We start from the raw sequence: 27220 nt of genomic DNA, 5'->3' as shown, positions 1-27220 counted from the left end.
ATAAATAGTTTCCATGCCATATGTGCAATATTAATAATCTAATCAGTGTCAAGTAAAATAAATTGTATCTCAGTGTATATTAAATATTTAATTCAATGAATGTGTTCACATATACAATGATAAAATAAAACAGTGTAGTATGGATACTGATTTAAAAGTAGAAAACATCAAGCTATGAAGTCCAAATATTTTGTATTTTGTTGATAAATTTATTCTGTATTATGTAGATAGTTTTGAATAGGTTCTGAAAATGTATGTAGCTGAAATAGATTTCATATAACTCTATGAAATAGTTTCATAATATGTATACTCTAGGTAAGATAGTTAGACACATGTAAGGCATTATTTAACATGATTTTAAGTATAAAGTTAATGGAGAAAGGAAAATCATTATTATGTGGTTTTAGAAGGTTTGCCTCCAGCTGTGTAAATTGGGAATTGTTTTGACCCTGGGCCTCCATAATCATAAAATTGACTAGAGGAGTAACTTAAGGAGTGGATGGTGAACAGTTTAATTGGTTTGTAGTTGAGAGCAAAATAAAACAGAGAGATTTTGTAGCAGAAAATAAGATTAGATGAGATTGGAAAAGTCGGCTTGGGGGCACATAATTTGGAGCTTCACGTAAAAAAGGAGGTAATTTTATTTGGCATGTAATGAAGACTTCTTAAGAGATTTTATGCAAAGTGTAACATGATTTTGGTGACTTTAGAAAATTAATCTGGCACCATTGTGCATCTGAATTGGAAGAGGAAGCAAGAAATTTGTTGAAGTTTAATTCAATAGTCTAAGGAACCCACAATGAGTTTGAGAGTTGTAATGAAGTGGTAGCTGTAGGGTTGAAGAAAATAAAAAGGGAGAGTTAGTATAGGTTGTTACTAAAAGACATAAGAAAAAAGAGAAAACAGTACAGAATGTATTTTGGAAATATTGTATCAACCTATTCGATTCAGCTGTATAGCAGTTATTTGGAAATATTAAATGATAATTAGTAAATGTTCTAGCAATGGCACATTTGTTATAATTTTCTTTCTGTAAATTCATGTCAGAACTTTGAAAAGTGAGGATTATGATAATATATATATGAAAATTTTTAAGTGCTTCTTAAAATGTAGATTTTAAAATCATTTCAAATTACTACGTGAAATTATGCATTTCAATACATTAACCTTAAAACCTTTTTATATTCTTTCTTTCCTTGTCCTATCATGAGTTAAATGATAATTTTGATTAAAATATTTTAAACAAGTCTTAGATGATGAAGAATAAATTAGAAGAATAATGGCGTATTTTTCAACACAGTGTTTTAACTCATGTTTTCAAAGGAGAACTGGGCTTTAGGTTAATGAGTTATCTGTAAGACTGCATAATATTTAAATTAACTTTAAACTCCATGTGGTGGTGTACTTGATAATTTTATCTGAAATTATTTTATTATTAGCACTGTTATACATGGTAACTCTGTGTGTGTGTTTGTGTTTGTGCGTGTGTGTGTGGTGTGTGTGTGTTACTGTGAAGTGATCACAGGGACATAGCACAGTTATACTCCCAGATCTTTATTAATTGTTTACATTAAAAGGTAAGATGGGGTCTTGCTAAATCATAAAGTTGCCCAGAATGTGATTGAATTTGCAGCCTCAGCTTGCAAAACACTGGGAATACAGACATGCATGAACATAACTGCACAGTTTTATATTTAAAAGAAAAAATGGTACAACTAGGTTTTATTATCACCTGCTCTGATATTCATATTTTTGGCTTCTTTTTGCCCATATTTTATGAGTATGTTTTCTGAACTGATAAAATTATAAGCCCATAGAAATCATGGTATATTCATTTTACTTCTACATTATGCTTCATGGCTTTCTATATGTGTAGAACTTCAAAAAAGTTGTGAAACTTTTAAATATAACAAACACTTGTTAAATAAAACTTTCATTCATTAAGATGAAAAGCATTTCTGGTATAAAAACCATAAGAATTGCATTTCTTTTTTGGTCAGATTTTTAATAATTCACATGTATTTCTTAAGATATACTCTGCAATGTAAGAGAGGGAACTTGAAAAGAATTACTAATAGTTGGGATCTAACATTGCTGTCTTTACATACCTTAATGCACTGAAAATATATAAAAAAGGAATTCTGCAATATGTGGCAAATCTAAATCTTTTGCAGTAATAAGGTGTTTCTTGCTACCCAGGTTTCTGATAGCCATCTAGGAAGTACTTGACTATAGACGCATTCAATACAGAACTAATAATGTTTCCAGAAAATGATCATACAAATATAGTGAAATTAACAAGACCTTGAGGTCTAAAGATTTATTTTAAAGAGAAGAGTTGAGGATCATGCTGGCAAATCTAAATCTTTTGCAGTAATAAGGTGTTTCTTGCTACCCAGGTTTCTGATAGCCATCTAGGAAGTACTTGACTATAGACGCATTCAATACAGAACTAATAATGTTTCCAGAAAATGATCATACAAATATAGTGAAATTAACAAGACCTTGAGGTCTAAAGATTTATTTTAAAGAGAAGAGTTGAGGATCATGCCTAATTTTTCTCAAAAAATAGTGGAATGAGAAATAACTTGAAGGAATGGAAAACTGACATGCAGGGAAATATTTTTAAACAAAAAGTGAATTATGCCAGAGCAAATGTAAACAAGATAATAAAGATGATGCATTTGGAAAACAAAGGTTTGTCATCTGGAGATTTTTTTTTTCCCCCTGAAAAAGGAAATACAGATCTACTTCTTGATCTTGACTTTGATGAATCATACCAATGTAAAATTCTTAAAGAAATATATAAATATTAAATTTGTTCTAATATTTACAAGTTTAGCTGATAAAGTCTTCTTACAAATCTCCTTAGTGAGGGGCAGAGTGAGTCATTAGATAAGTCTTACTTTGTCTCCACACTCAGGGTTTTATGTGTGAATGCTGAGTACTGCACTCTCTCCTGTTGGGATGTTCATTCGATGGTGTCCATCCTACAATGTAGTTATTGAAACTGTCCCCAGTGTTTGTGCCCCTCTGCGTTCCCCAAGTAACTGTTTTCTCCACCTAGTTTCAAGATCTTTCTGTTTGTAGGGCCAGGGATTTAGCTCAGTGCTTCTGCCTTCTTCCTCGCAAGCGCCAAGACCTGAGTTCGATCCCTGGTACCCAAAACAATACAAAAACAAAAACAAAGAAAAGCTCATTCTGTCTGAGAGGCATCCACTCAGATCCTTCTGTCTATACATACCAGATGTGGCAACCATCCGAGCTAAGTTGTGTCCATCAACTCTTTGGAAGCGAGAGAAAGCAAAAAAGCTGTTGAATTCTGTGTTGGATGTAGGCAGGGGCAATGGATTTCTGGGAAAAAAAAAAAACAAAAAACATTTGCACAAGAAATAACATCAGGAATAAACAATCCTATTATATGAAATTTAAAAAGCTTTTGTACAGAAAGAAAAATAATCAACTGAGTGAAGAAACAACATAGAAAGTAGGAAAAATTTGGCAGCTACTCCTCTGTTAGAGGACTCATATTTAGAATATATACAGAACACAAAATTACATGTAAAAACTAAAATTAGAAGTAAATACCACATTTTCTTTTTCCATCCATCCATCTGTTCATGGACATGTAAGCCACTTCCAAAATTTAGCTATTATAAATTATGCTGCAATAAACATGAATATGCATATATTAATGTAATATGATGTCTTTAATTCTTTCTGGAAGATAATTAGAAGGAAGATAGCTGGGTGAAATGGAATTCTAGTTTCAGTTTTTTGAGGAAATTCCATACTGACTCTCATGGTGTTTGTACTAGTTTATATTTCCACCAACAGCATAGAAACATTCTTTTTACCATACAACCTCTCCAATATTTGTTATTACTTGTTTCCTTGATGATGACCATTGTTTTTGCGGTAAAATTTGTTGCATTAATTTGTATTTCTCCAATGGCCAAAGATATTGAGGATTTCTTCATGTACACATGGGTCATTTGTACCTCCTCTGCAAATAGTCTCTTGGTTATTCTTGCAGAATTTTTGTTTCAGTCATGGGTTTGGGGTGTCTACTATTGTTAGTTCTATGGAGTACTACTCTGTCATACAGACAATTAAGGCATTTGTAGGAAAAAAGATGCCCTTGAGGCCACAGTGTTAAGTGAAATAAATCAGACACAAACAAGTGTGTGGTTTCTTTTTTATGAGAAATACAGAGCAAAAATAAAGATCAAAATAAAAGACAGATAATAATAAGTAGAGAAATAGATCTTTCTCAAAATGAAGGTGATCGAGAGATGAAGGGAGATGGGGAACAAGGGAAGGGACAGAGAATGAAAAAAAAAGGAATTGGGATATGCTACATAAATAAATACATAAATGTGTGTGTGTGTGTGTGTGTGTGTATTAACTTAACCCCACATAAGAAATGGACACAATGTGTTCTGCAAACATGTCTAAATGGACCAAGAGATGATTGGGCAGGGCAGGGAGGGAAGGGAAGGGGATAGATAAAGGAATTAAAATGTGTTGTCTCCAGGTATCATTTTCCCGCAAGGAATCTAAACCTTATGTACCACACACATATACTAATAAACTAAAATAAAAAGTTAAATGCATAAAACTCCCAAAACTAAAATAAATTAAAATAAAATTTGAAGTTTCATTCAAAGAAGGTATTGTCCTTCTAGAAGTACTCCTGAAAGAGATAAGACATTGTTACAGTGATACATGCATACCCACCAAGTATATACCAGTACAACTCCTAATAGCTAAATTTCTGGATGGGCCGATATGTCCATCAAAAGATGAATGGATAAAGACGTGATGATTGTGCACAATGGAATGCTGCCAGAAAAATGGATAAACTTGACTAATCTGTTGGTAAGTAGATGCACCCTGAAACCATGACTCGAAGTGAAATAAATCACACACAATCATAAATATTTATGGTTTCAAAGGGGAAGTGAAGGAGCTGTATATAGAAATAGTATATGTTTGCAATTGTACCAACTCTGACAATGAATGTAATCATCACAAACTGAAAACATGCGCTAATAAAGTAAAAATAAAATAAGAGAAATATAATTTTCAAAAATCACAAAACATGGAGAACAATGGCTTCCTGATAAAATTGTTGAAACAATTTATATCTGCCTAGTTAGTAGTCATTAAAGGAATCTGTTAATTGTTATTGAAAAATATGCTAGCAAAACATATTTTAGAAAAACCACATTTTGGAGATTTCAGTTTTTTTATTAAATTCTACTTTTTCTTAGTGAAAGTAGGTACAGACCTTCAAAAACTAGGTTATAATTTACACATATATGCAAAATTATCAACGTTAAGAGTTAAGGGACTATGCTCTAATATTAATGCAGACAATAATAATTTTTTAAAGTACACTACATATCTTTAAGGTTATGCCAAGCATATGATGAAAGAGAAACTCTTTTACTATTTAGAGCCCTTACACTGTATTTAATCTCAAAAATGTTTCATCATATTCACTAGGATCAGGGACATTTTGTAGTTTTCTTTGTGTCATTTTTTTCAGCTTTAATTGAGTTTATTGGTACATTTTAGGGATACAGTACAGTTACATTCATTGTTGGGCCTTGAGCACAATGAAAAAAAATCATTTCAAATTTGTCAATAAAAACTGAAAGTATTGATTCACTGTTATATAAAAATAACCTCATCTGTTTTTAAGATTTATAAATCGAAAGCATTTGGATAAATATATGTCAACAGGAATAGCATTTATTTCTTTATTGTGCATATTCCCTTATATGACACTCTTTTCCAATCTAAAAAAAAATAGTTTTGTGAAATATTCATGAAGCTACATCTTTAAACTAGAATTGCCATTGGTAATCTATAACTTATGGTATAAATTAACCATTAATATATCTAATTTGTAGGATGGGCTATATCCTGGAGGCATACAATCTCCCTTTTATAGCTCTTCTTAATGTTAGCCTAGTCTCTAGGAGCATTCACAATTTTCTAATGCATATTAAGAAAAAACAAGGATGGAATCTTCTTATTTTATGGAAGTATGAAAATAAAATGATTAAAGGATTGTGAATAAAGTTTGGAAGCCATATCACAGTTTTATATTTTATTAAGAGCTCCTTCTGTATTTTGCTTAACAAATAGACGTTGATTTTGTTTATTTCTCTATTCTACCTTGTGTGGGACATAAAAATGAGAATTTTTGTTTTGTTATATCAAGAAATCTGAGTACTAGTTTGGGATTTTTTTCTGTCCTGAGAATTTTATGAACCATAAGGAATCACAAAGAGTTAAAATATAACTTAAGAAAGAGCACATTTTAAAGAAAAGGCAGTGGAGAGGAAAGCTAGTTAATCAGAGAAGTCTGAACTTTATGACTTTGAAAAGAAGTTCATTAAGATACCACCCACATACCATAAAAATATCTTTAATTCCACAGATCAGTGTGTTGTAGTAAATTTACCAGGCTGTGCCTCCTATTCTGGCAGTGCAGGTTTACATCCCAGAGGTACGATGTAGTGGAAGAAGCTGCTCATTTAATAATGGCCAGAAAACTGAAAGAGACAGAACAAGGAGGAGCTAGGTCACCGTGTCTCTTGCTGGAGCATCATCCTTATGACCTAACCTCCTACCACTATCCACCAAGTCCTGAGGGTTCCCTTACTCTGTGGACCAAGTTTTGACACAAAGGACGTTAGTAAACACTTATCCAAATCACAGTCCTGACTTGCTATTTGCTGTTGCCTAGAATACTCTTATTCCAAGCTATATGCTAAGAAGAGTTGAGATCTTTATTACTTCAGCGCTCCTCGTTAACTATCAGACCTACATCCAGTGCCACAAAGATATCTTCTTGGCATCTTTTCCTCTGTAGTTGTTCATTCTTAATTTAACTTTGGCTGCGCCTTGTTGTGATTCATTAATTTAAAAGTTACACACAAGCTCAGAAAATCACTATAAGAAAAATTCAGTGTGGAAGAGAATCACAGAACAAGGAGCTAGGTGTCGGTTTGGTACGGATACAAGGTTGCCTCTGCTAAATGTCAAGTGCTCATCTTTATTACTGAATAGCCATTTATTGGCCAGGGTAATAAGTTAAATTTATGAGTTAAGATTCTGACATCTCATCTGGGTCATCTCGTTATCAGGCTTTATAGTGAATCGTATATGAGAAATCTTCATCCTCAATCTACCCTTCTACGTCTACACATACTCTCAGAAGGTGCGATGGGCTAATGGGCAAATTTCATGTTAGATTCCCAAGCTTGTCTTTTTTCCTGCCATTGCAATGAAGTCTCATTTGTGTGTTTTAACTCTTCTAAGAAATAACAGAGAGGCTTACTTGTAATTTCCTAGATGAAGTTAGGCAAGTAATCTATGTTTTGGTTTAGATGTAACTCAGTGTTACTCAATTTCAAATGAAAAAAGAAAAAAAACACACCACAAATTCGTGGAAAAGGTAGTCATTAAAAATCCATCCACAAGAGATCTGCTGAGTCAAATAAGCACTTCGCGAATACGAAAGATTATCTTTTAAAAAGGAAATATCCTTTTTGTGTCAGAAGATAGAGAAATATACAAAATACTACGCGAGAGAACTCGGCTTTACCTGAAGTTCAGTGGTACCGAATCAATCTCTGTGTCTCTCATTGTCTCATTTATTTTACCTTTATCTTTCTTTTTCCTGGTTAAGTTTCAGTGCATCAGATCTTGAACTCTTATGCCATATTATGAATTGGTAAATCAAAGTTGCTGTTGAGAAGATCTGGTACTGCTATTACAAATTGTTTTGAGGACATTGAGAGTTCAAATGAATTAAAATTTGAAATATTTTCTCCTTAATCCTGGCTTTAAAAAGATTTAGGCAAAGGAGATTAATAGTAATTAATATTTCCTAGCCAAACTTTCAAATAATCATTTTGTAATATTTTTTATCACCATTATAACATATAATTATTTCTTGAGAAAAATTATAGTAGGAGACATGCAAAAGATATAGAAAATTTCTGTGCTTTAGATCAGCAAGTGAGTTGATTTCCAACACTGGCTTTATCAGGCATTTGAACTTTATAGAGCAAGGATAGAAAATGGGATATAATGAGATAGGTCTCTCTCAAATGGGAAAGGGGATCACAAAAGAATTAACATTAATTATGTACATTTACCAATTCCATCCAAGGAACGGAAACATTATGCAATGTAAATATGTACCAATAAAATAAAATAGGTAATGAACAATTGAAAACCTAACAGCCTTCATCTCAATTTTTTTTTTAATTTTATCGAGTTTATTGGTACATTCTAGGGATGCAGTACAGTTACATTCATTGTTGGGATAATGTACCTCTACATGACAAGTCTTGATTCTCATTTTTTCCCCTTACCTCTGCCTTCCCTTCACCCCCTCCTCCCCTCCCCATCTACAAACACTTTATTTTCATCTTTTCATTCTCTCACATTTTTTTCTTTTCCCTTTTTGTTCTTCCCCTATGCATCACACCTTCCCTACACCTTTAGCTCCTTTCTTCAAATTTCTAAATGTCAGTAATCTTATTAGAATCTTATGCATTATTGCAGAATATTCACACCAGGGAAACTATTTGGTATTTACACATGTGTGACTTATTTATTTCACTTAGGAGTATATGTTCAATACGTATCCATTTTCCTATGAATGAATCTATTACTCAGCCATAAAGAGCGAGAGAATAGATTCATCTCAATATTTTGTATGTGCTGTGGGAATTCATTCACTGTTCTTTTTAGTTTGCTTGGTTAGTTTGATTTGTTGCTTGGTTCTATGAGACAATTGAAGCTGTGCTCAAATATGAGACCTCCCCCCTTTAGCTTCCTACTTACTGGGATTACTGATAGCAGCGACCATGCCTACTTTCATTTAGTGGCCTTCATCTTTAAAACAATTTAACAGTGCAGGTGATACAGTCTCATTTCCCCCGCTTGAATCCCCAAAGCAATTTAAAGTAGATACTAGCGATGCATTGGAAGTTGGGTGTGGTGGCACACTCCTGTAATCCCAGCACTCAGGAGGCTGAGGCAGGAGGATCACTGTGAGTTTGAGAGCAGCCTAGGAGACATAGTGAGTTCTAGATCAGTCTCAACTACATAGTGAGACCCTGTCTCAAAAAAAAAAAAAAAAAGGGAGAGAGATGCATTGGAACTCAGATTTATATGACTCAAAAGTATATGTGGCATTTCCTCTCAGAAGCTTCGATGCATTAACACTGTAGTGGAGATTTACATAAAGGAAGTGGGCAAACCCTAAAAGTACCATGTTAACACAGTTATGCAGACGGCTCACAGTTGTGTCCCCAAACACAGACCAAAGGACATAAAATTATCACTTCCTCCAAAAGCTTTTCTTCTAGTCAGAATATCTGCCAAATTAATCATTAGTTCACCTCCAAGAGCACAAAACATTTTTCTCTGTTTTGAAACACAACATACACATGCTAAAAGCAAATAGAACTATAGTACACAAAATTATTTGTATTCTTCAGTGTAATATTCTATGAATGATATATTTCTTGCAATACGTGTAGTTTTCTCATTGTCATTACTTTAGATCTCATGATATGGGCTTAACCAATGAAACACACACAAACAATGTAGACATGCATACTAATGAATAGAGGTGATCCTTACTTGTATTCAGTTTCACCTTCTATAATTAAATGGTTAACATTTTTGTGTATGAATTTTGGTGAACCTCGGTGCACATTTCAGTTAGATTCACACCTAGGAAGAACATTTTAGGCAAATATTGGACTCGAGCAAATAATGCCCCCTCCCAAAATTTCCAAAATATCTTTTTTGGTGTCTCTACTAAAAAGATTTATTTTATTCTTAGCATTTTTTCCTCCCATGTTATGGATTCCTTACTTTGCCCTCTGCCAAAATATTTTATCAATGTGAATACTGTGTGCAATACTTGAAAAGAATAGCCCCTTGTGTACTGTTATGAAAATCTAAATACCGTAGCATTTTAGGGGTCATTCAAATTTGGCCCACTGGAATTACTTGAGAAATATCAATATCTTGTCTAGTTTAATTTTTTCCTTTATTTTTAAATAAAACATAATCAATATTTCAAGTGGTCCATCTGTTCCTATAAGTTTAATGCATCATTAACTTACATACTTAAGACCAGAGAGACAATGAATGCTAAAGAAAATGAGAAAATGAAAAAATGGAAACAAAGTTTTTGTAAATAGCGAAGGGTGGGGGGGTGAAGGGAGGGTAGGGGTGTGGGGAAAAATGAGAACCAAGACCTGTCATGTAAAGGTACAAGATCCCAATGATGAATGTAACTGTACTGTATACCTAAAATATACCAATAAACTCAATGAGAAAAAAAATGTAACGTGTAAGAGAATTATGATAATTTTTTCATTTCAAAGTTGTCAACATGGCATGAAAATAACAAGACCACTTTAGAACTAGCAAGTCATTTTCATTATACTTTCTATCTCAGAGGTATGACCCCAAAACTGGAATTGCTCATGCTAAGTTTCGGGTCTGTCTTCATGTTACTGAATCATTTCTTCCTGCCTTCTTAAATTTCCTCAGGATTAGGAATCAGTTTCAGAACTGTCACTTTATTAATTTGAATAGATGTGTACCACTTTGCTTCTTTGAGAGACATATTTTGTTATAAACAATTGAGATAAGCAATGAATTTTATGGCTGAGAAACTTGTATAATTTAATAAAAATTATATTCAGAAACTAAATGAAAATTATTATTGATTATACTAAAATATAAAACATAATATTATCATTAAGAAATTCATAAACTACCTCAAAATGAAAAAGCTGCACAGTAGAATATGTGTGATTGAGAAAAAGATGCCACTGATGCTGACCTAATAAGCTAAAGACAGTTTAAAAGCTACTAAAATAGCAAAACAAATTATAAAATTTTTAGTTTTCAAAATGCACATCTTCATGTTAAAAACCAGAAATATTTTGTGTAATCTTTTCTGTAAATCTAAAAAAGTTTGTCGAAACATATTGCTGTATCCTGACTCAAATAGAAGGATTTACAAAATGAAATATGAACGAAGAAGTTTATCAGTATATTGAGCTTTCCTTGTTATTCACAGAAGTCAACACAATGTCCATTTGTGCAAAATAAAAAACATAAAATGATTCAGTATAAAAAAACACACCCTGCATTAATGGAGCATTAAAGTTATGACTCAAACCCACAAAAGTCAGGAAACTCAGAATTAGAACTCCCAAGGTAACCATAACTGTGACCTCTTGTACACAAACGCTGTTTACTAAATTGAGGCTTTTTGCCTTTCTGTTCACATCTAACTATGAAGAACAATCCTGAAGGAAAAAAGTACTACATTTCCTTAGAAGCAGTGTGTGTGTTTAAAATTTTATACCTACCTAGAAAATAAAACTATTCATCTTGTAGGACCATATGAGCTAATTATGGAATAAGAAAGAATTTTTAAAATATGCTCTAGAAAGCTACAGAAGACTCCACATAGTGAACATATATATGCAACTTGAATCTGGACTCCCTTTTAAACATAGACATAGGTGCCTGCCATATAAAACCACGTTGCAAAATGACAGTTTGGGCGGGGGTCATTATAATTGAATAGCGTGTAAGGAAAAGGGGCCAGAGAAATAATTGAACTGAGAATTGAAAATTGTCTTGCTTCATATTTATGAATCTATAGCTTCCTAAAGAAGACATTTTATTTCTATATAATGACCTCTTCATTTGTACAAATAAAGAATGCAGGTAAATGACATCTTAGTTCTTTGTACTTTAGAAAAAGCAGTGTTTTTGTTTTTGTGTAAGTTTTATTCTGGAAGGCAATCATAAAATCTATTACATATTATTCCTTGAGAAATCTAGCGAATGACTGTATAACCAGCCAAGAAAGTAGGTGATATAATAAACCACTGGGTTTCTCTTATATATGACCACTGTATCTCACTGATACTGCTTTTTCTTTTGTATATTTTTGATAAGTCAGATAATGTTAACTCATTTATCCAAGTATTTGCCCAGTCTATGTGATTAGGATTAGAGCAAGTGGCTTTTAGCATATTGAAAGACATTCATTAGTATTCTACAATAATAAGGATAGGTGAAGAAGAAGAGCGCTAAAAAAAAGATTTGTGTCATAAGTAGATATCCATATAATCGTGGTATATAATACCCTTTTCCAACATGGTCACCAAAACTGGCTTCCAAATTTCCTCAGATTAACTTTGCTCTAACAAATATATATTGAGTTAGCCCAATGACCAAAGGCCCATTAACTAAACAATCGTTTTGTTTTGTTTTGTTTTTATAAGAAAGCACAGCAAAAATATTCATGATTTTCGGATCAATTAAGATAAAAGGGACAAAGGTGTTTTGTTTCTAATTTCATTTGAACTTTTCGTTTGGGTGAAAATGCAATTAGTTTCAAATAATATAGAATTAAGGAGAGCAACACAGTAATCCTCTCTCAGGAGAACAAAGTTTACTAATCATCTGTAAAGTTGAAACTTCATGCTCAAGAAGAGTTTTTAAGCAATGGCATAATGCAATCTTCTAGAATACCAGAATGTCTTTGGGTTTTCAGTGGTATATTGAAATCACTGAGCTCATATATGTACTCCTGGAGAAAGAGGCTAACATGGCCCATTTACACGAAAAGATTGATTTAATTGACTAATTGCTGAATATACTAAACTGAAAATAGCATCAAAGCCTTAACAATGTTACAAAAATTCAAGAAATGTATTTACTAGAGTTTTCATAAATAAAGGTTCTTAATGCAACCATGCCTAGGACATAGCATCTTCTTATCGATAAACTGTTAGTTAATTTTGAAGAAAAGAATATATTATATCAACCAAAAACACTTTAACTTAAATATTTCAAACAAAATTTTTGCCTAAAAAGTAAAACACTAATTTCATGTTTATTATTACCTTGCGACTATTGTCAGTAAGGATGATTTTTTTATAATATAAATAGTAGCAAGGAGCGTATTATTCTGTAGTCCACTTTCAAATGGAACTTTCGATCGTTATGCTTATATATCACAAATTTTTTCATCATTATTTTAAAAGCAGTGTAATATGCTACCAAGTTAATGTACTATAATTTGCTTAATTTCCTTATTGTAAGACACTTTAGCTATTACAGAATACACCTTAGGGAATAACTATGTGCATATAGCCTTTTTTTCTTCTCTTGACAAGATTCCAACATGAAATATTTATGACTTAATACATAGAGTGACATTGTAACTAGTTGAAGGTGAGGAAAGGAATGTCTAAAAACTAGACTGCAGTCTTTAAGGGAAGTGACTGTCAATGATTAACTGTGTACTGCAGAAGTAGGGCAAAATTCTATCTCTCCATGGTGTAGAGTACCTTAAAAGTAGGCTCTCATACATGTTTATCTCTCTTTTCAGCATCCACAACCCGTTGTTGCTGAAAGAGTAATAGATATTGTTAAGATTTAAACACCCATTCAGAGTCACAAAATACTTTTTAAGTGCTTATTAAAGCATTTTTATCACCTTAACATTCAGTTTAAAACATGGTGCAAACACTGGAGCACTCACGCTGAATGCTACAAATTTGGCAGGATAAGCATGGGTATTTTTAGAAGGAGAAATTTGCTTTGTGTAGGGAATTGAATTATTTAGGGGATATTGTTTCCTTATGCAAAACAAGTATGCATTCTTGTCCTGAAATATCACCACATTTATGTCTAATTCCATTTTAACAAATACCTTTCCACTTGCTTAAGTTCTTGAATACTTCTTTCTTTTTCTTGACACAGCTGCATTTTTCTATGGAAGAATCTGCACATTTAACTTTTTACTTCCCAATCACTCAGGCTTTGTTGTTGCTTGCTTGCAGTTACTTCTATGTAACCTCTCCAACAATAAATAGGCAGCTATAAAGTGTGTGTGTGTGTTGAAATCTAATTAATTCTTTCCAGTCTCTATATTATTGACCTCCTTGACACATTTGATATTTTTGATCACCCACTATAGTAAATTTTATTTTGCCTTGGCTTCAATGTAAAAATTTCTCTGCTCATTTTCGTATAACTTCACCATGACACATAGACATGATGTATAGATAGGTAGATATGGATATTGAATATAATTTTACATATAAATTTTGCCATCCTCTTAGATTGAGGCTCCCTAAAAGAATGTTCTTAATCTTGTGCTGTACATTTTATTTTCATCATTTAAAAATTAGCTCACGTATGCTTATTCTATAATGGCGATGTTATGTCCAACTTTATGTAGAAAGCAATAGGTATATCAGAAAGCCAATTTTCTCTCTGCATCAATAGTATAGCCTCGTATAAAACTGGACTGATTATATAAGCTCAAGACCTGTTGTCTTAGTTCTTTTTTTTGTGTGTGTGTGTTTGCTTGTTTTTTGTTTTGGGGGGGTACAGGGGATCGAACTTTGGACCTCGTCCTTGCAAGTCAGGCAGCAGAACTACTGAGATCAATCCCTAGACCTTCGAATATTTCTTCTAATAAAGGACCGCATGGTCTACTTAATCTGCCAGAATAATCTAATCTTCTGCACTCTCAGCATCATCCCCCCACCCTTCTCTCACCTTATAGTTCTATAGACTCTCCAAATATCTCTGTACACATCTTGCATTGTATAAACTCTGATATTCCTCCAGATTGGCCTCTTTGTAACATTTTTTTAAATACCCTCCCAATGCATATCCTGATGGTTCTCTATTAATCTTATTCCTTTATGTCTTCCTTCAATCAAGAAGATTCTCTAAAGCACAGTTTCAGTTCACTTCCCTATTGATCTATTAAACTCCAACCACTTGCAGGAAAGAGCACATAGGCCATGACACTCACCATACTTTATAAAGCCACCAGTTGTATCATAGACTCATTCCTTCAGCTAAGTCTTACCCCTGAAGAAGATACAGAGCTCTTGAAGTCATGGAATTTACAGGTGAAGATGGAATATTTAAGTGTAATAATCAATGACACAAGGAAGGGACTAGCAAAACTGAGGTTGTTTTTGAGTTGAAGTCATGGAATTTACAGGTGAAGATGGAATATTTAAGTGTAATAATCAATGACACAGGGAAGGGACTAGCAAAACTGAGGTTAAGTTTTTGATTAAATTAAGTCTGTATTTATATTTCCAAGGTCAAGTTAGGAGAATGGAGCCAGTGAATCATTGAGGAGTGCTGGGTTAGGCAATTGCCCCCAAAAGAAGTAACAGCTGTAGCATGACGCTCAGGCAGCGAGAACATAGAGCTTTAGGAAAACCTGATGGGAAAAGGAGGATTTTATTGAAAAGGGTGGGGACAGTAGCTACAGTTAGAATTTAAGACACACACTGTGATGATGGCTTTGCTGACCCTATTGTCACACTAACAAAATGCCTTGCCCACATTTGCATTAAAAAAAAATCTAGAACCAATAAACAAACAAAACATACACTCTGTCTTCAGACTACTCTGTAAGAATAAAGAATCCTTATGAGCAAATCATTGTAGTCCGGACCTCATTTCCTTCTTCGAACACCCTCCACCAAAATTAATAGGACATTTTTCATTTCCGAGTCTGGTTTGGTGCCTCCAAATCTATGCAAATGCTGTTCCTACTTCCAGAAATCTGCTTTCCCTTTTGTTAAAACATCAGAACTCTCATGTTAATTAACATAGTCAATTCTAGCATTTTCTCCCCTTGTGAAGCTGTCATTATGCCTGCCTCTCTGCGCTTTCCTGCATACTGTGACCATCTTGGAAGATTCCATATCTAGTCTCTGAGTTCCTGTCTCTCTACTTGAGTTATAGTCCCTAAAATCACCGAAGGTATTTATAACTCTTTGTTCACTGCAACGAGCACAGTGGAGAGAAATTGATGAAAGGAATAAAAGTAGGAAGGAATGATGGAAGGCGGGGAGAGGGATAGAGAACATACGAGAAAGGGAGAGAAAAACCTTTATTTGATCATAGATGTTATTTTCCTAGTATTTGCATTTGAAGGATAAAATGCTGGAGGGGAGGAGGTGTTTCCCATGAAATAAGTAATCTTTTCAGCAGAATCCTTGGCAGATGGTTATGCAGACTTTGCTTGAACATTCAGTTTCTTGTGGCTCATTTTTTTCTAAACTAAGCCAGTGTTTAAAATGTTGAACATGTAAAGCTGATGTTTGCCTTCCAACTTTGATCCATTGTACCTAGTTGTTCTCCCGGAGGCTGTGGTAAATTAATGAAAGAAAGCATCTCTGTGTACATTACATAAGTCACTGCATTTTTCTGGACAGTTCCTATGTGATTATGCTTGGCACAAAATGCAGGGTTCATTGTAACACTGAAACATAAAGTGAAAGGCACATTTTATGCTAGTGCTTTCCCTACATGATCTGGTACGTATCTGCATTTGTCTTTATTTCTTGAAGAATTTGTTTGTCCCCTAGCTTATTGACACAGTTTTCCAGTATTAATCATATTCTAAATGGCTAATGTAATATTGCCATGAAATATCTTTCTAATGCCTGGGACCTAATATTCTCTGACCCAACAACTTACCTACATTTCTCGGCCATACACAGCGTACCTGATAGAATATGACATCCACAGGCTTAGACTCAAAACTTTCATTTTCACAGTGAGCACCCCTTTCAAATTCACTAGGATATTTACCTCAGAAGTATTTTCTCCAAAGGAATTAACAATTCATTGATCATACAGTTTTTTTCTTGTCACTTTCCTTTAATATATCCTCAATTCACTCCCGATCAAATTAGTTTCCTTAGCTTTTCATTAGTATCATCTCCTAAAATATCCGACAGCTTACTTTCCGTCTTCCTTGAGGGAACACCTGTAAATGTGGTGAAATGCATGTCTTTTGCTTCTCACATGTCTGCCTGTGCAGCTGAATATGTAAATCCATGACCACCAAAATTACATGAGTATTTACTGTCACATTTCTGTTTCCCTTTCTTTGGCACATTCCACGTTTTCTTCAAATCCAACCCATCTTCATAGCCCTATTTGCCACTTGATTCTTGATTCTTGGAGAATAAAGGGAAGAAATCTGAACAGAATTTCTGCATTAGTCACTTACCACAGATCTTTGCCATCCTTTTCTATATCAGAAATGCTAAATTTAACTCTATTTTCCTGGTACCTCAGGCAAAGGCTCTTGTGTTCAACCATGCTTCTCTTTCAGCTTTATTTTATTTATTTTATTTTTATTTTTTTCCTTTGGCACCAGGGATTGAACTCAGGTCCTTGCACTTGCAAGGCAGGCCACTGAACAGCTGAGCTAAATCCCCAGCCCTCTCTTTCAGCTTTATACTGAAATCCCATCCTGACTAATGGATAGACTGGATGTCATTATTAAAACACAATTAAAATAGATCAAGAATCAAAATACTTCTTTCCATTTCTGCAGCTATATCGTGGTCTGTCATTCTCCACTCTATTTTTCATGGTGGCCAAAGTAATGCCTTCAAAACCTTTTTGGATGATGTTATTCTGCATATTTCACTGGGTAAAACTCAAAGTGATTATAATCATTACAGAACTATCAAAGAGAAGCTTTTTAGAAATCTTTTAAAAAATCCAACCTATTATGCACCAAAATTTTATAAAACACATATAAGCAAATTATCAGAAAAGTAAAAGGGTTCAGTGCAAATCAGTTAAAGGCACATAAAATAGACATACAATTATTTTCCAAAATTCTACAATGAATCTAAATGCTTACTCTTGAGGCCTATATTCACTTAATCACACAGTAGTGACAGGTTGCTGAATGATAGGATTCTCTACTTATCTTGAGTGCTCCTAGGGCCCTAAAGGTTTTATGACAGAACTATCTTGTTCATCTTATCTTCCTATCATTTCCCTTCAACTTTTTATCACCAACTACACAGCCTTGTGAATTTGTCTTAAATGAGGGATACATATGTCTCTCTTTAAGGCTCTTTATATAATTTTTCTTTGCCTACATTAGTTTTTCCAGATTTCAACACTCAATATTTTATTAATGCACATCAAATATAGAATATTTATTTGGGCAATATTTATTTCATTCATTATCGTATTTCCTACACTTACATCACACAAGCAGTTTCTTTTCAAGTTTCTTTAAAGATTTACCCTTAATTACGATTTTGTGGAGGAAAGAGAGGAGACAATTTAATATGCTGTATTATGTGCTCTGGCATTAATAAAAACATTGAAAAGGCTCAGGTGCAGATTTTGTTCAACGGCTAATAATTTCAGTCATTCCATTGCTCTTTTTGCACAAAATCCTTGAAAGAACATTGGAAGTAAACTGAAACAATTTCAAAATTCAAATTTTCATGACCCTAAAAAGATTGAATTCATAGACTTCATATATGTAATTTTAGTTCTGTTGAGGGGCCCTAATAAGAATATCAATTCTCATTCCACATTCTCCATACGTTAAAATATTAGAAGTCATAAATATCTTTGAAAATATGTATTTGCACAAGATTCAACAGGTACTGCCAATAACTAAAGAATTTATGTGCAAATCAACGGACTATGCACTCATCTTAAGATTGCTTCTTTAAAACATGTGTTGATATAAAAATAATTCTAAAATTCAGCAGGTTTAAAGGTTTATTTAAAAGATGATAAATATATAGAAAGATACATAGATTTTATTTTATCATTTCAGAGATAAGAATCATTACCAGCAGAATTAGCCAGTGTCTCTATAATTAAGCACAAGAGAGTACTGTCTTCTGCACAGCATAAGGAAAAGTTGAAAAAAATGTGGTATTGTATAATAATGCAATTTGCTTATTTTTCTCTTTTGTCGTCATCCCACTATTTTTATAAAATTTCTTAAAATCCTGCTTTATTTTCTTATTCTTGCTCTTTATCTGTTTCTGTCCTGGCAGACTTCCTCAAAGATTTTCTCCATTCTATCTGAAAAATCAACTTCCTTTTTCAAAAACTGGAACATATGGTTATTTATTTTAAGAACTTACTATTTCTTATCTATCTGTGCTATCATTCTGCCTTTATTGCTCACAACAGCTTTGACAATATCAGTCAGGAAAATGAAGATAGTGTTGATTGAAGGTCACTTTATTGGTTTCATCAGAATCTATATTTGCTAGTTCTCAAATTGAACAATATTTTTTCTGAGTCCCCACTGAAAACAGCACTTGTAAATTGCCTTTCAAAATTATGTGTATTTCAGATTTAGGTCAAAGAATACAATGTAGCAGTTATGTTGGATGAACAAACTTAGAGATCTATGTATTACATAGGAATGATATTAATAAAATTGTATTTTATTGTGTTTTATTTTGTTTAAAAAGTTGGTTTAGCTGGACCTGCCCCTAAAAATCTATAATTGTGAGGTGAGGTGTCAGATGTGTTAATCTGTTTCACTATAATAATTTACCATCAATATGTGTCCCCCAATACTATACTGTAATTTCAAATATGCACAACAGAATTTACATTAAACAGCATCTGTTCTTTATATGTATGTATCAAGAAATTTATATCGGAGAAAAATTAGAACAATTATAGGTATCTATTGGCATGTTATGACTTATTCAACAAAATATCAACATAAAATGATTATAACTAGCTGAAATTTCGATGTTCTTATTTTCTCTTCTGAATATTTGCATGTATCTGCAAGTAAATAGGAGTAATTCACTAATCTTCATCTTAACAAAACTTAACACTAATCATCTAAACAAAAAAATGTTCTGTGTAATTAAGTAGCAAAGTTCACAATTCTCATGTTTTCTGTAGCTAAAAATAAGATGCAATTAAAAATATATTTAACTGTCAAAGCAGAATTTCTTTTGTTTCATTGTAGCTCACCACGTTGTCTTCATAGTCATTCTATTTCTAAATCTTTTATTAAACATGTTCATGCAATACTTAAATGTTAATAAATTTCTTTCATCATTTATGTTTTAAAGGTGTTTACATAGTCTTAAATATCTGAAAATGTAAATACTTGTAAACATTCATCTTTTAATTGATTTATCTTCTGAATGTTTCCAACCAGCCTAAAATAATATAATTGATGATTCAATAGATGTTACTCATTGATTAAAATGCATTGATTGCATAATGATGTCAATATTGGACTATTCATATCCTCAAATAGCTTCAATGCCAGGAGTGAAGAAATGGGATTAAATAAGCATCTAAGGTAGGGAAATAATACTTAGAGTAAGTAACGCAGGATAAGTGACACTTTTAATACTAAGATAAAACATAGCTTTGACTAGCATTGTCAGTACTTAAGGACATTTGTTACATAATGTATGAGAAGGCAGGGAATGGAAGAATAATGAAAAATGAAGTTAAAGAAACAGACAAATTATATCCCAGCCCCTTGAATGTTATCTTACTAATATTAGGTAATTATTGAAGGTTTTTAAATGGGGGCATTGTATAATAATAATATGCACATTTAAACAGTGACTATCACTATAATAAGACAAACTAGTCCTGGTAAAAAGCAACTTCAGAAAAAAAGAAAATCACCTTCAAGAAACAGTCATGTTTAAGGATAACACAAAGTCAATAGCATTAGTTTGGAGAGAACACAGTAATCCAGTATAAGCAAAGCTAAAGTAAAGGAAGCAGTCTAGTGATGTATTTGTTGTAGTTTGGATTTGCATCACCCCCCCAAAAGTCTTATGTGTTCAAGGGTGGGGCTTTGAGAAGGTAACTGGATCATGGGGGCATTGTACTCATAAGTGGATAAGTGGATCAATCAGTTGATGAGGTCATAGCTGAATGTGCTATTTGTAGGTGGGGCCTTGTTGAAGGTAAGTTTCTAAGCGAGTGATCTGAAAGGAAGTATTCTTATACCAAGCTCTTCCCTTCCTCATTGTTCTCTCTGCTTTCTGGATTCCATGGGTTGAGCAGATATTCACTATGAACTTCTACCATGTTGTTTCTGTCTTGGAGCAAATCACGGATTGAATCCTGAATGGGTAAAATAAAGCTTTGCTCTTTTATATTGTGGGCATTGGGAATTTGGGCCCAGAGAGAGGGACATGACTGCTATAGTCTTCAATTGCCCCTACTCCTTTTACCATATAGTACACCTATTTTATTTGGCCTTTAAACTAAGAAACACATAACATGAAAACAAAATGTACGAGGGGCCAGGATTTTAGCTCAGTGGCACTGTGCCTGGAAAGCACAAGGTTGTGAGTTCGATCCCTGGTACCAAAACAAACAAACAAACAAACAAACAAAACAAAACAAAAATCACAAAAGGTAGGAAATATTTTTAGCTATTTTGTAGCATTGTCAGATATTAAAGGCCAAAATTAAAGCACATAAACAAGAAACTCACTTACTGTAAAGAATCAGTTATAATATCTAGATTGTTTTCATTTAGATGGCATTTCATGCTCAAATGATATTAGTCAAAATATCTAATAAAATCTCAAAGTCTATTTATAGAAACAATAAAGTATTATATTAGCCTTCTACCAAATAAACAATAAAAGTGTTTTTGACAATGGACAAGAGGAGTATGATCCTTGACACAAGAGATGTTCAGGTGAAATGATGTGTCTATATATCTGCTTACAAGCACTTCTTGGAGGAGTTCACAGGGCGCAAGAAAGAAAGCTCAAAACACAGAGTATGGAAGTAATAGAAATCTTCAAGGAATATTTGGAAAAGAAACCCAAAGGATATACATACACACACACACACACACACACACACACACACACACACACACATATATATGTATATATATATATGTGTGTGTGTGTGTGTGTGTGTGTGTGTATGGAAATCAAATGTACATGTGGAATTATTATGGATTTCTGTGTAAGGCTGACCTGTGGAATTATGGGTAAACTTCATGAGATTAACAGTGAGGAGCTGCTATTAGACTGTGGACTGAGTGCAGCACTGTGCTGAGGGAAATTGGGATCCTGGCGAAGTAGCAATTAATTTGCTCACAGTAAAGGCATTCCCTAAAAGTAAAGATATCCAGGATAAGGAGCAAAAGAACATGAAAAAATTTACTAAGTTAAGAACAGAAAATTGGAGACTAAAAAATTAATTAACAATAATAGAAATGATCCAATAAATAATAAAATATATAAAAATAACAAACTGATTTGAGCAATGTCTAAATTAAGTGCAAGTAGATTCAAATAAATTATGCAGAAACATATTTGAAAGATGTTAGTTATAAATTTCACTAGGTTTTGGAAAGCAAACATTAAAAGGTTTGGCTGATAATACAGATAATATTTTTTAAATGATGTTTAAATATAGCACATTTGGTGTTTTAGAAGCCAAAAGAAGATCATTGTAAAAATCTTGGTACCAGTAAATTTGAAACAAAAAATAAATACATTCTTTGACCACACACATAATCAAAATCAATCCCACAAATCAATCAGACTAATCCTGGATCAGACTACATCAGAGAAATTGATAATTGATAATACACTTTCTTACAAAGGAAAAATGTATGAGTTTTAGAGATGTCTTTAATGATGAATTCTTTCAGAAAAGAAGTAGTACAAGGTCTGTGCAAACACTGTAATAATATAAAGAATGAAAAAGTACTTCTAAACTAATCTTAGTCGTTACAAGCATAGCATTACTCTGATAGCAAGTAAAAATGACTGAAATGTGAGATACACATGTACCAACTCCCCATGGTGAATGTTATCTACTGAATATGTGTACAAATAAAATTTTTAAAATAAAAATTAAATTTAGAAAAAAAATGAAAGGGAAAAGGAAGTAGATAAATTTGGAAGTGTATGCATTAAATAATCAAATATGGTTGTCTATGGGATAAAAATAACTGAATTGAGTAGAACAGATTCGTTTAAATAGTAAAACCAGTGCTGGGCATGTTAGTGCTCACCTATGGTCTCAGCATTCTGGGAGATGATGACGGAAAGTTCACAATTTGGATACCAGTATTGGCAACTTAGTTAGTGAGACTCTGTCTAAAAATAGAAATGTAACAATTAGGCTGTGTTGCAGCTCAATTCAAAAGCCTGTTGAGTTCCCACTACCGACAATTAAAAAAAAAAATCTGTAAAAATGAAGTGTGACCCTGTAGAGACTTTGAGGATAAAATTGTCTTTATGGAGAGAAAGTATAGATCTATTTAGACTTCCAAAAGGTTTACAAAATAATAACTTTGTAGGCAATTTTTATGTAAGTCTGATATTTAATGGGGTAAAATAAGCTAAGTCAATGTCTGAGCAACAAATACTATCATTTTACATAGTCAACATTACCTCGATAGAAATACAGTTGAATGGTAGATTCTGGAGTCTGAAGACAGCAAAGCTATCAAAAATTAAGGGGGAGAAAGTGGGAGGTGGTATGAATAGGGAAAGGGGACATAATAATTAAAAGGTACAAAGCTTCTGTTACAAGAAATAATTTCAAGTGATCTAATGAACATGATAAATATATTTATTTTTTTCCTCCAGTTTATTGGTACATTTTGGGCATACAGTACAGTTACATTCATTATTGGGATCTTACACCTTTACATGACAGGTCTTTGTTCTCATTTTTTTCCCCTTGTCCCTGCCCTCCCTTCACTGCCTCCTCCTTTCCCTATTTATAAATGCTCTGTTTCCATTTTTCCATTTTCTCATATTTTTCCTTTTCCCTTAATTCCTTTCCCACTTCCCGTACACTTTTATCCCTTTCCTTCCTATTTCATTTTGTCAATTATAACATTAGGATCTTATGTACTATTACAATTTATCACACCAGAGAAACTATTCGGTATTTACATGTGAGTGACTTATTTATTTCACTTAAGAGTATATCCTCAATATGCATCCATTTTCCTATTAATGACTTGATTCACAAATGGGTATCTGCTACTCAGCTACCTCATCTTTGACAAAGGACCTGACTGTCCCCACTGGTGGAAAGATAGCCTCTTTAATAAATGGTGTTGGAAAAACTGGATCTCAACCTCCAAAAGATTAAAAGTAGACCCTTATCTGTCACCATGCACTAAATTAAAATCCAAGTGGATTAAAGACCTAAATATAAAAAAAGAAACACTAAACTTTCTGAAAGATGAGTTAGGCAGAACTCTGGAAGACATTGGCATAGGAAAAGACTTTATGAACAAATCCTCAGTAGCAAGGGAACTAGCAGAAAGAATCAACAACTGGGATCTCATCTCATTACAAAAGCTTCTGCACTGCAAAAGAAACCATCAAGAGAACTAAGAGACAACCTACAATGTGGGAAAAATTTTTTACCAGCTGCTCCTCAGACAAAGGACTATTATCTAAAATATATAAAGAACTCAAAACAATCAGAGCCCCCAAATATAAAGACCCAATTCTAAAATGGGCATCTGAAATGAACAGACATTTCTCAGGCAAAGGATAAAAAGCAGCAAGTAAATATATGAAAAAATGCTCCATATCACTCGTCATTCGAGAGATGCAGATGAAAACAACTCTGAGATTTCACCTCACTCCACAAAGAATGGCTGCTAACAAGAAATCACACAATAACAAATGTTGGTTGGGTTGTGGGGAGAAAGGAACCCTTCTCCATTGTTGGCAGGAGTGCGGACTGGTGCAACCCCTATGAAAATCAATATGGAGATGCCTTAAAGAACTAGGATTAGAGGTTCCATTTGACCCATCCATCCCTCTGTTGTGTCTCTTTCCAAAAGAATTGAAAGAATCATACCACAGTGATATATGCACATCCATGTTCATAGCGGCACAGTTTGTAATAGCTAAAACTTGGAAACAGCCCATCTGCCCATCCATTGAAAACTGGGTAAAGAAGATGTGGTTTTTCTATGAAATGGAATACTACTCAGCCATAAAGAATGAGAAAGTAGATTCATTCATAGGTAAGTGGGTACATTTTGAGGATAAACTCCTAAGTGAAATAAATAAGTCACACATATGCAAATACTGAAGTTTCTCTGTTGTGAAAAACTAAAATAGTACTCAAGATCCTAACAGGGCAATTAGCAATGTGAAATAGGAAGAAAAAGACCAAAGTTGTAGGGACAGTGAGAAGGAAAGGGAAAGGGGAATAAGGGAAAAGGAAAAAAAATATGAGAAAAATGTAAAAATGGAATTAAAGTGTTTGAAGGTGGGGAGGGGAGGAGGGGGTGAAGGCAGGGAGGGGACAAGGGAAAAAAATGAGAACCAAGACCTGTCATGTAAAGGTACAAGATCCCAATAATGAATGTAACTGTACTGTCCTCCTAGAATGTACCAATAAATTCAATTTAAAAAAATGGGCATCTGGAATGACAGACATTTCTCAAAGAAGTAAAAACATCAAGTAAATATATGGTAAATATATTTAATAATAAAATATTGCATATTTCACCAAAATAGTTAACAAAGTAGATTTTTAAATGTCTTACCACAGCAAAATGATAAGTATGAGAGGTGATAGGTAATAAGTAATATGATATAATCAACATTTAAACTGTACTTGTATCAAAACTTCACATTATTTCCCATAAATAGGAATAAATATAATCTGTTATTTAAAGTCAAGTGAAGATAGGACCTTAGACTTTAATAAGAACTAGAAAAGTATTCTGTTTAATCAATTAGATAAAATAAAATGTCAAGAAATCATGCTAAAATCAGCATCAAGTGATAAAGTTAACATCTCTGAGAAGTAAAAAAAACTGTTGAATATATTTGTCTATTGGGCATTTTGTATGTTTGAAGATGAAAAAATTTGAAATTAGTTTAACAGTCATCTTCTAAAATACCTGTGCTTTCTTGACAAACGCACATATTTTATCATAAAAATTCAGGCAAATTTAGCAATACTGCTTTCCAGAAAAATTGAATAAATGCTAAATGATAATAAGACTAGTAGCTATGGTAATCATCAAACTACTCGATCACTGAAGAAGTAGTTCTCTATCATTTTCAAGGTAAAAATTGGACAACACAACAAAAGTGATTCCAGATTTGTAAAAGTCCATGCAAACATATTTTGAAGAATTATTTATTAAAAAACTGAAAATATAAGCAGCAAGATTTGCATTGACTCATACTCATATTGTAACCAAAAGGCTAGAGTTCGGTTCCTCAGTGACAAAGAGGTAGGGTGCAAGGAAATTCATATAAAAAAATATAAAGGCAAGGAAGTGAAACTCCCCCTGGATGGGAGTGGGTTGTGGATAGGATATCAGAGAGGGCTTTTTGTTGAGGGGTTTTTGAGGGATTTAGAACGGAGTTTGGACATTATGTCTGCTATATAATTTCTACCTTTTAGGAGACTGAATATATTTTCGGATCCAATCTATTCAGTGTTCTTGCAATGGCTGTGCGGGGTCCATGTGGCCTTGAGCCAAGGGCTGCCTAGTCATACTCTACGGAGTTCCCAGACAGCTTAAGAACACCTGACACATATTTTTGTATGATATCTGGAGTGTCATGAATCAACAGAGTCCATTTTGGGGCTGCGGTCCATACTGCCTACTAGAATTCCAATGCTTGTCTCACTAATTCATTATAAATCTATATAAACAGCAAGTGTTAATTTCTGGACTCTAATTGCATAATGCCTTACACAAAGATTATAATAGATACTGACCGTGATCTCAATGCAAAGAAAATAACTATAAAGCTTTCTAATGGACAACTGCATATTTTTAATTGTACATCTTAATATTAATTTAGAGTACGATATTTTAAAACTGTACTCTAAATGATAATTTCTTAATAATCTAAAAATGTAGCTTTTCAAAGTTTTATAAATCCTCAAATGTAATGTGTTTTGATTATGTTCCTTTTCCTAGAAAACTTTACTAAAACATAACAATAAACAGAAATGCAATTTAACCAGGAATTTTGTCCATTCTGATCAGGCCAGTGTTCTCGTGGTTTATTTTATTTTTTAAAGCAATCTTCTCAGTTATGACTTCAGCAGATGCCCTGAAATTCTCAAAGAACCACCCACACTCAATGACTGCTTTCATAAAAAAAAAAAATCTTACAAAAGTGAAAAAGCAATCAAACCTTAAACAAAGGCTGATATGTTTAATGTTGGCCAAAATTCAAATAAAATACAAAAATAGAGTAGAATTTCTCTTTATATCAAAAAATCAGTGGCTCCATTATATCTAATAGATTTTTAAAAGATGGCTTTCCTGGTTTGTATT

General features: G+C 33.2%; 1 long non-coding RNA gene across 1 annotated transcript in view; it reads right to left on the bottom strand.

Annotated features, from left to right (window-relative positions):
- Nucleotides 1-2962: 2962 nt before the first annotated feature.
- The window catches only part of LOC104862077, a 41860-nt gene continuing 17602 nt past the window's right edge, over nucleotides 2963-27220 (bottom strand). The window contains exons 3-4 of the long non-coding RNA XR_780176.1: nucleotides 6430-6569; nucleotides 2963-3354 (exon numbers count right to left, since the gene is read on the bottom strand). This is a non-coding gene — a long non-coding RNA (uncharacterized LOC104862077). The remainder of the gene's footprint in view (nucleotides 3355-6429; nucleotides 6570-27220) is intronic.

This window comes from Fukomys damarensis, unplaced genomic scaffold (genome assembly GCF_012274545.1).
Source record: "Fukomys damarensis isolate Sample0158 unplaced genomic scaffold, DMR_v1.0_HiC HiC_scaffold_1, whole genome shotgun sequence".
NCBI classification, from domain to species: domain Eukaryota; kingdom Metazoa; phylum Chordata; class Mammalia; order Rodentia; family Bathyergidae; genus Fukomys; species Fukomys damarensis.
This window is presented reverse-complemented; position numbering and strand designations above follow the sequence as displayed.